Here is an 8,973-nt window from a genome sequence, read left to right as displayed (position 1 = left end):
GATTTTCTATTGCACCTGACATATACTTCTGCATGAACACCTACGAACCTATCAGTGTAATTCAGTGGTGTAAATGTCAATGATATAATCAGTATGACAGCAGGATGACATGTAACATTCCTCTGGCTCATGCTTATTTTTTTCCAGCACTGATGTTTCTCCTTTTTAGGCAACTGACAGCACAAATTCATGTCTTGGCTCTGTTACATGTGTACCAGTCTTCTGTGGCACCGGATAGGAGTCCAAGCCCAAGGGTGGTGGGGGGAATCACCAGGACAGAACTGAAAAAGTTAGATGGTCACTCTATAATGGCATAATGGCTGCTTGTCATATTTGCTCCAGCATGAAAGTTGCATAAATAGAATGATAATAGAATTTTATTCATTTTTGTGACAAAAAAAAAAGACATTTAAAAAAGTTTTCTACATACTTTTACTGATAATACTGTGAAATTCAACTAGTTTTCTATTGCAATGTGGAAATGTTAACGATGTCTGACTTTGTAGGAGTGTGGGACTGTCATTTAATATTTTAAATGTTCAAAAAAATGTATAAATCACATGTTTGTTCAAAGAGATAATTGCAGGTTCTAAAAACTTTTGAAATATTTTGCAGCTGTAGGGTGGCTGCAGTTGATTTCTATAACCCCTTATAAGAAATTTCTGGATCATGAGTGAGTGTATTATATTTGTTTATTTTGATGGTGCAGTTTGTGCTTTTGTACATTTCTGCCTGATATGACTGACACCAACTATGCGACAGTGCACATCTGAACAACTTAAAAGCACATAAAACAGGCTTTCCTTATTAGGATCTCATCAAATTCAAAGGCATCACAAAAGCATTCATTTTTAAAATATTGACTGGATTTGATGTACGGCTGTTTCTCGTGAGCATGGGGTAAAAGGGTCCTAAAATAACCTACGTTATTCTACTGCCTGTACTCTAGATCACTTGGCAGTGTGCAGACAACACGTTTTATACTATTCAGGCTTATTGTAGAAGAATTTACCAAACAATTCTAAAACCAGTGAATTCTCTGCAGCTTTTTAAATCTACAGTCGACTCACCGTTTAAGTCTCATCTGAAATGTTTGATCTGAATTTGAATACTAGACTATATATAACACACATCCATGAAAAACCCACGCACTGCTTTTAAGAATTGTGTATTCAACAAGCATAGTTGGTGTATTTTAAAGTTCTCTCACGCAACTGTCTGGTTATCAGAAGTTGGGCCAAAAAAAATAAAAAGGCATTTTTGTGTACTTTGATTTCGTAGCATGTGGATGTATGCAGTAAACACCAAAGCCGTGTAAAGAAAACATTTTATCTTTCACTAACAGTTTCATTCCGTTCCAGGAGCGTCCACGTCAAATATTTGAGATCATACACAGACTTAGAAAATCTGTGTAGGTGGCAGATGCTGACAGTCAAGGTTCATTTCACTGCATTGTCACATCGAAAGCATCTATGAGCAGTTATAACTATGGTGGTAATAAAAGTTTTACAACCGAACAAGAACTAAATAAATAGAGAGTCATGACACATACCTGTTTTTGGATTTAACTTCATGACTGATGCACTTTTTCACTTTTGTTTCGATGGCAATATAAAACAAATATGTAGGACTGCATTCTTGCACTTGTTCAATATCTCTAAAAATAGAAACAGCCTTTCTGAAATTGATGCTGAAAAACTAGTTCATGCATTTATTACTTTTAGGTTGGACTTTGTAGTTTATTATTATCAGCTTGTTCCAAAAGCTCAGTTAATCCAAAATGCTGCGGTGAGAGTACTGACAGGGACTAGACAGAGAGAACATATTTCTCCCTCATAGTGCTGTATCACCCCAGTAGAGCTCTTCACTCTCAGACTGCTGGTTTCCTTGTGGTTCACAGGATATTTAAACTTAGAATGGGACACAGACGCTTCAGTTTTCAGGCCCCTCCTCTGTGGAACATGTAAGCTCCCAGTTTGGATTCAGCAGATGAACACCCTCTCTATTTTTAAGAGTAAGCTTAAATCTTTCCATTTAGATAGAGCCTAATCATTAGGCCTGCACACCGAATCCTAGGCTGCTCATGAAGCAGTGAATGTTTCATCTTCAATCACCTCTTTCCACTCTCTTTGTGTGATAAACCACTCTGTTTATTAGTTAACACAGAGTGGTGCCATTAATTAATGCTCTAGATCTTATTTTATCATATGGCATAGAAACTGAACATTTAACAGTGTTTCATGAAAACCCTCTCCTGTCTGATCATTTCCTAATAATATTTAAATTTAGTTGACTGCAGAGCAGTGGGAAGCAGATTTCATCACAGTAGATGTCTTTCTGAAAGTGCTGTAACTAAGTTTCAGAATATAATCCACCCATAGTTATCATCTTCAATGGCCTGTGCCAACACAGAGCAGAGCAGCTACCTGAACGCTACACAAATAGAGGTCGATTATCTTGTTAATGATCTCCAGTTTACGAGTTATTAACTTGTAAGCTGGAGAGGAAATGGCGTATCACAAATTTAGAATTTCATCATTTAGCCTGGAGAAATAGTTTGCTGCTTTATAAGAACGCCCTACATAAAGCTAGAACATCTTACTGTTCATCACTGATTGAAGAAAACAAGAACAACCCCAGGTTTCTCTGTAGCCAGGCTGACAAAAAGTCAGAGCTCTGTTGAGCCGACCATTCCTTTAACGTTAGCTAGTAATGAATTCATGAACTTCTTCACAAATAAAAATTTAACCATTAGACAAAAAAATACTCATAATCATCTCACAGATGTAACATTATCTACAGCTACCTTTAGTACCACTGATATTCCCTTGAGAGTCCCTGTAACAGGGCGGCCCTTAGCAGCTGGAAACACAGTGAGATGGACCAAGGCAAGTGTAGTGGAACAAAAAGTATTTATTTGCCATACAGCTCTCCTTACAAACAATTCACTCGTCGAGCTTCTTCACAGCACAATCCACCCTCTCTAATGACAACTGGCAGCCTTGAATATGTTCAGCTGTCACAGACTAAACCATTCTTCCACTCTCAGGTAAATTCTTAAATCCCAACCTTCCACCACAGTATACAATATATCAATTTGAATAAAAAAAATACAGAAATACACTTCACGTTTTAAATATTTCACACTTTAATTTTACACCAAACCCAATATTATAAAAACCCAGAAACCCAAGCACAACAAGATTCACCACACTCTCTTAACCCACAGTCGCTCCCGGAACCTTTAAATGGTGTCTGGACCCCAGGGGAAGCATTTGCCCAAACACCTTGGAGAGAACAGGTGAGTAATCACATCATACAGTCACTTCTTAGTGCCCCCCTTAATTCTGGATTTTGCATACACATTTGCATTAGTTCCCCTTAATAGCATTCCTTATTTTCTCTCAATCACCATTCCCTTTTCTTTTCACAGACACCTGTTTTGAGGTGAAGACTAGTGAACAGCGAAACAGCAGTGTGACCACGTTCCATACATTCACAGGCTGAAAGAAAAGGTTTGTTACTGGTATCTGAAGTCTGGCTTTGAACCAAATCGGTGGTCTTCATATCACCCAAAATGAATACTCAGTACATGCTGGCTATGAGAGTACCACAGGACTCAAAGCATGAGATGTGGTCATCTGTTTTAGCGAGTCTTAGCTTTAGTGTTTCCTAATACATCTTTATTAGAAACCTTGAGCTTGGATTCAGGAAACCTCGATATATTGTTCAACATCCTAATGCATTTTGGCCTAATTTGTTATGAAAAATACCAGCTCTTCCCTTTTCTGTATGGTATCCGATATGAATTACAGAATTCATAAAAGACAGCGACTGCTGCAGAAAATTGCAGTTTTTATAGTGAGCCTTCAGATCAGATTTGCACAATAAAAACCACTTTATTGCTTCACGGAACAATGTGGCTTTGCTTTCAGTGCTGTTGAGGTTTCTGGCAGTCGTACAGAGAGAGACATAGTAAAGTGATAACAAAGCTTCTTTCAACAAGGCTTTCATAGCGCATGAAAATTATAGGTAAACAAGTGATGCCAGTAACTGTGAACAAAATGAGAAGATGGATACCAATAAACTTATCACTGGTCTCTTTTGTTCATAGATTTATTACTACTTGGTGTTACATAACTCGTAAACATATTAGATTCTTTTGATGTTTGACACATAGTCAGGTTTTATTGGCGATAAAGAGGAGGTTATTTAGTCGTATTAATTCCCATGTGCCACATAGCATGTTGGTCAAGCGCTTTGACATATGACTCTCTAACAGAAGTCACACTACACTATCAAACAAATGAATCCTTAGGAGCCATGATTGAAAGACTCCTGACATGCCTCCATTTTTCCAAGAATGCAGTCCTATAAACTAATTTTTTGACACAAGTCTTAACCAGATAATTGTTAAGGTTTTGCATTGGACAGAGTAGTCTTTGTCCAATGCAATGCTGTAGACAACTTTTCTGATAAATTAATTTTGGTGTTCTTGCCTTTGAGTCAGCCTTCGGAAGTTCAACTAAAAATTGAAAAATTACTTTGTTTAGTCAAGACTCGCCTCTTCAGAGACACCAACAATTATAGAGCCAAAACATCTGACCCAGTAGGATGTGTGATTGAGTTTAACCTCTGGGGGGTCCTAGAAAAATGCATACACTATCGGGCTTAGAGCCACAAATCGACCACGCCCTAAAAAGCGCTGTAAAAAATGTATATATTAATATTTTTTTCCACTTTAAATTAGCCAATCTTTTAGACCTACTTCTCCTTGAAATATTCATGTCAAGTTTTAATTACATTTCGCGGATTTTAACCCTTTTAATCGCAGTTTAATTACATGAGCGCACCGTTTTTTTTAGCCCCCCAAAACAAAACGAAATATTTTTTAAAAAAAACATTTGAAGTAATATTTGATTGTTATTATAATTAGGCCTTTAGATGGACTAAAGATTGGCACCAACCTTCATTTCGATCGCCTTTTTTTTTTTTTTCAGGACCAGAAAATGGTCTCCAGGCGGCAAATGCTCCTCCTCTAGGCCGAAATCAGTGCATCCTCCCGGGTTAACTCCCGACGATGACCGGGGCATGTTGCGTCGAACCCCTTTTTCCAACACACACGTCCGGTACCACGTCACAACAAATACGTCATTTCCTGTTGATTAAAAAAAAAAGCACCCTCAAACGGTCCTAGGGGCCGAAAATGGTCCCGCCCGATCAGCGGGCGAAGCCGCTGCTGCACGCCGGAAATGAGGCTTCGTTTCCCGCAGGTCTGTTTAAGCAGCCCGCTGTTTTCCAGCCCGGGGTCAAATGTGGAGCAAGGGCGCCACCCGGTGGACAAATAAAAAAATTACAACTCTAAGGCCAGTACTGCAAACGGAAACGGAAACATAACCGATCACGATCGATTTGACCGTAATTTTTTTGCCGTGAAAAATAGCGTTTATAATGGGTTTCAATGGGGCACAAATCGACCACTAGGACCGATAGTGTAAGTTTGTCTGTAGCTTAGCCACTGAAGCTAATTTCCGGAAGTCATACTGAAATTTTAACAGTAAATGTGACCGAACTTTTTTTTGCAGACTTTCGCTATATTCCATTCAACACAGTGCAAATGGCGTGTAAATGAACAATGAAAAATGGCACAAATCGACCCAAGACCACCCAGAGGTTAAAAATAATCGTGTCTGCAAAGATGAAAGAGAAGAAAGTGGGCATAAAATGGAAAATGCTCTTGGCCTCATGTTTAGGCAGTCACGCCTGCTGGCAGGTAACGGGGCACAGTGACTATTTAACACCCCAATGTAAAAACAATACATGTCAGGAAGCAGGGAATTACACGCTCAACAACTGCAGAAGCCTTTCGGATGAGAGGTGAAACGTCTTCAAGCAACTTAAAGAAGTACAGATGTTTTTCCTTCCAAACACTTTGTATGAGTCTATACTGCACTGGTATCAATATAAATAAATATGATAAAGTTGGTACCTTTGTGGATGGGCTGCAGCACACAGTAATGCAGCAGACCATATCGGTAATCTCTAAAGCAAATGATGTCTTTGTAGAGGCAAACGACAGAGGTTAGAATATTGTAAGCAAAAATTTAAGCTTTGCTAGCTTACTGGTGGTTTTCTCCTTCTGCTCCCATACCTAGTTTAAAGAAGGTGACATAAATATAGTGATCAAGCAAGTTGAACACAGAAAGCAAAAATAAAAAAGTTGTTTCAGGAAATGATTCCATTTGGAAACATTGTGTTCAGTCTTAATGTCGTTCGCTACTCATTTTCATCATAGTTTCATCAAACTTTTCTTCTTAGGAAAACAAAATGATAACTAAATAAAAACAAATTCATGTGAACGAAAACTAATATGAAATTAATTAATTATTAATTAATCAACACTTTCATAGACTAATAAAAACGGTCCTCATGAAAACACACGAAATGTCGATGCCTGGGAGGAAGACTGGATTAAAAAGTATGGATACATTTGATGTTTGATGTCAAGGAATATAAACCGTGTGCAACAAACTTTTACACTTCGTATTGTAGTGAACTAATTAAAATTTAGCTTTAGTCTCCTGTTATCTTATGATATTTAGTTGACTAAAATTAGACTAAAACTAAATGATGTTTTAGTCAGAAGACTGTGGTTTCAACTAAATCAACAATTGCTCTCAGAATTAACACGACTGTGACCCAGCTTTTACCCCTCAGAAGTAAAAAGCAGATAGGATAGGGTATACCATGGCGATCCCCAAAATTGAATGTGTTCACATTTAATTTATTGGGATATAAATGCACTATACAGGAATTACAAGTAATCTTTTTTTAATTCAGTGAATTTCAAAAGCAAACAAAAATGGCAGAAAGGGCGGCAGCCTCTCTTTTCTCTCTTAAAAAGCAAAGACTTGCTAACAGACTTCAGTAATAGCTAAAAATACAGTCCCCGAAAGATTGATGATGTGAGAAAAATCCACAAAAGATAATAAAATGATGAAAGAAAAAACTGTACCATGAGTAATGTGTGCTTTTTGGTGACCTTATAGATCATATAACCTCAAAGACTCGGCAGAAATTTATTCTTGCTGTCATCACCCTCGGGAAAATGTCCATATGCTTGCATGTGTGCTGCTGCTTGGTACGTTTTTGTGCATTTATCATATCATCATGTCTCCATCTAACATTTAGGTCATGTAGCGGGTTTCTTTTCTAAGCAGCTTTGGAGGAGTTTGCATGTATACTGGACATACTGGGCTGGGCAAATGGAGAGCAAATGCAACATTGATTAAGTTATAAGCTTAAATCATATTGATTAACTTTGTTACTCTGTTTGCTTTTTAGCTGACAGCCAGTGCCAAGCCGTGCTACCTTTTTCCTACATGGCTGTTCCAGCATTGCCATTGTGATCCAAATAGTTTGTTTTTGCACCACGGGGTGGAAAAGCACCAAATAAGTTTTCCTAACCAAACTCCTGTCACCACCTAGAACTAGTAGATGTTTGTGGTTGTGTACTCTCTGACAGTTTGATGTTTACTTCCATTTCCTATTTGTGTTTAAAATTGTTTAACACAGTTATAGAACACCATGCAACAAACTTAATGGGATAATTACTGTTGATAAATGTTGTTTGATTTTTTTTTTTTATGAAAAGTAAGTGCTTAAAAATTATTTTATCATCTAAATTCTGGTTTGTTTTTTTTTGTTTTTGTTCAGATGTTTTAAAGGTTTTCCCTTCAATAAAAGGTACAAAAAGTTGTTTTTCTACTCCAGATTGAAAATTATCACCAGTCTTTACTGGTTAAAACATGGGAAGCTGTGAAGGCCTTATTAAGAGCCTACAGAGACCTTGTCTTGGTCCTGGGCCCTTGACCCAGCTTTTACCCCTCAGAAGTAAAAAGCAGATAGGATAGGATATACGATGGCGATCCCCAAAATTGAATCAGCATCCTCTTGAGTTATTTTACCTCCAAATTTTAGACTGTAATAACAAAATCCATGTAAACCCACTTTAGGCCAACTTCTTAATCATATCAGAGCAAGATCATAGTGAAGCCCTGAGCAATCACCAGATAACTGAAGAGAAAGTGGCCTTCTATTCTCCAGAACTCAGGGAGGTTGTTGCGGCTCCTCCAACCAACGGCCTCGGCAGCCTAAACATGAGGACGCTGATGACGCACAACAATAAACACATGAGATGCACTTCTGTACTATTTGCTCCTTTTATTCCACATTGTAGTGTCCACTATACAAATCAGTACATGGGATCAAACATGACACAAATGCACAGACTGCATGAATGCAACTCGCAAAACAGTACACCATGCCAAACTACAACATCTGACTATGGCATCAATTAGTGCATTAAACTATACATCAGGTTGTGGTCAAAATGACTCAAGCTGTGGTCAACAGAAAGTTTCCCCTCATGCTCACCCTACCTTTCAGCTCATCAACATCAGGTGTGGTGAACAAGTGAGTGCAACCACATGTATCATATAACACCCATGAATCATGCCCCACACCCGTGCACCAAGACAGTGTGTGCATTTAAACCAACCCTCTTAATCCAAAAAACTAACTACTCATATGGCTCCTACACAGGAAAAAAGGATGCATCAAGCTAAAAATAAAAAATAAAAAAAAAAGCAGGACATAGAGAAATCAACAATAACTTCGGACGGAGGAAATGGGTCCACAAAGGATTAAAAAAGCAAAAAAGGATAAAAATGTTTTCAAGAAACTGGAAGATGCAGGAGGTCTTAGTAGCTGAGTTCAACCAGGAGCCAAAGGAAAGGGTTCAGAAGAAAAGGATTTGAGGAACCAAAAGCCTCAAACATTTCATCTCAGCTATGTTTACCTAGAAAGAAGCAATCTGGAGGCTACAAGAATAAGTTGCTTTTCCAGAGGTTGGACGACCTAAACAGTTACACATAAGCTTTCAGCTAAAAGCCAGATCATTACTAACAAACT

The 8,973-nt window shown here is 38.0% G+C and overlaps 1 long non-coding RNA gene across 1 annotated transcript; it reads left to right on the top strand.

The window, feature by feature from the left end:
- Nucleotides 1-3,280: 3,280 nt before the first annotated feature.
- On the top strand, nt 3,281-7,656 carry LOC113035275 (uncharacterized). Its single transcript, XR_003274331.1, has 4 exons — nt 3,281-3,301; nt 3,434-3,515; nt 7,050-7,141; nt 7,345-7,656. It is a non-coding gene; the product is annotated as an uncharacterized LOC113035275 (long non-coding RNA).
- The last annotated feature ends 1,317 nt before the right edge of the window (nt 7,657-8,973 follow it).

Source organism: Astatotilapia calliptera, chromosome 13 (assembly GCF_900246225.1).
Source record: "Astatotilapia calliptera chromosome 13, fAstCal1.2, whole genome shotgun sequence".
NCBI lineage: Eukaryota > Metazoa > Chordata > Actinopteri > Cichliformes > Cichlidae > Astatotilapia > Astatotilapia calliptera.
This window is presented reverse-complemented; position numbering and strand designations above follow the sequence as displayed.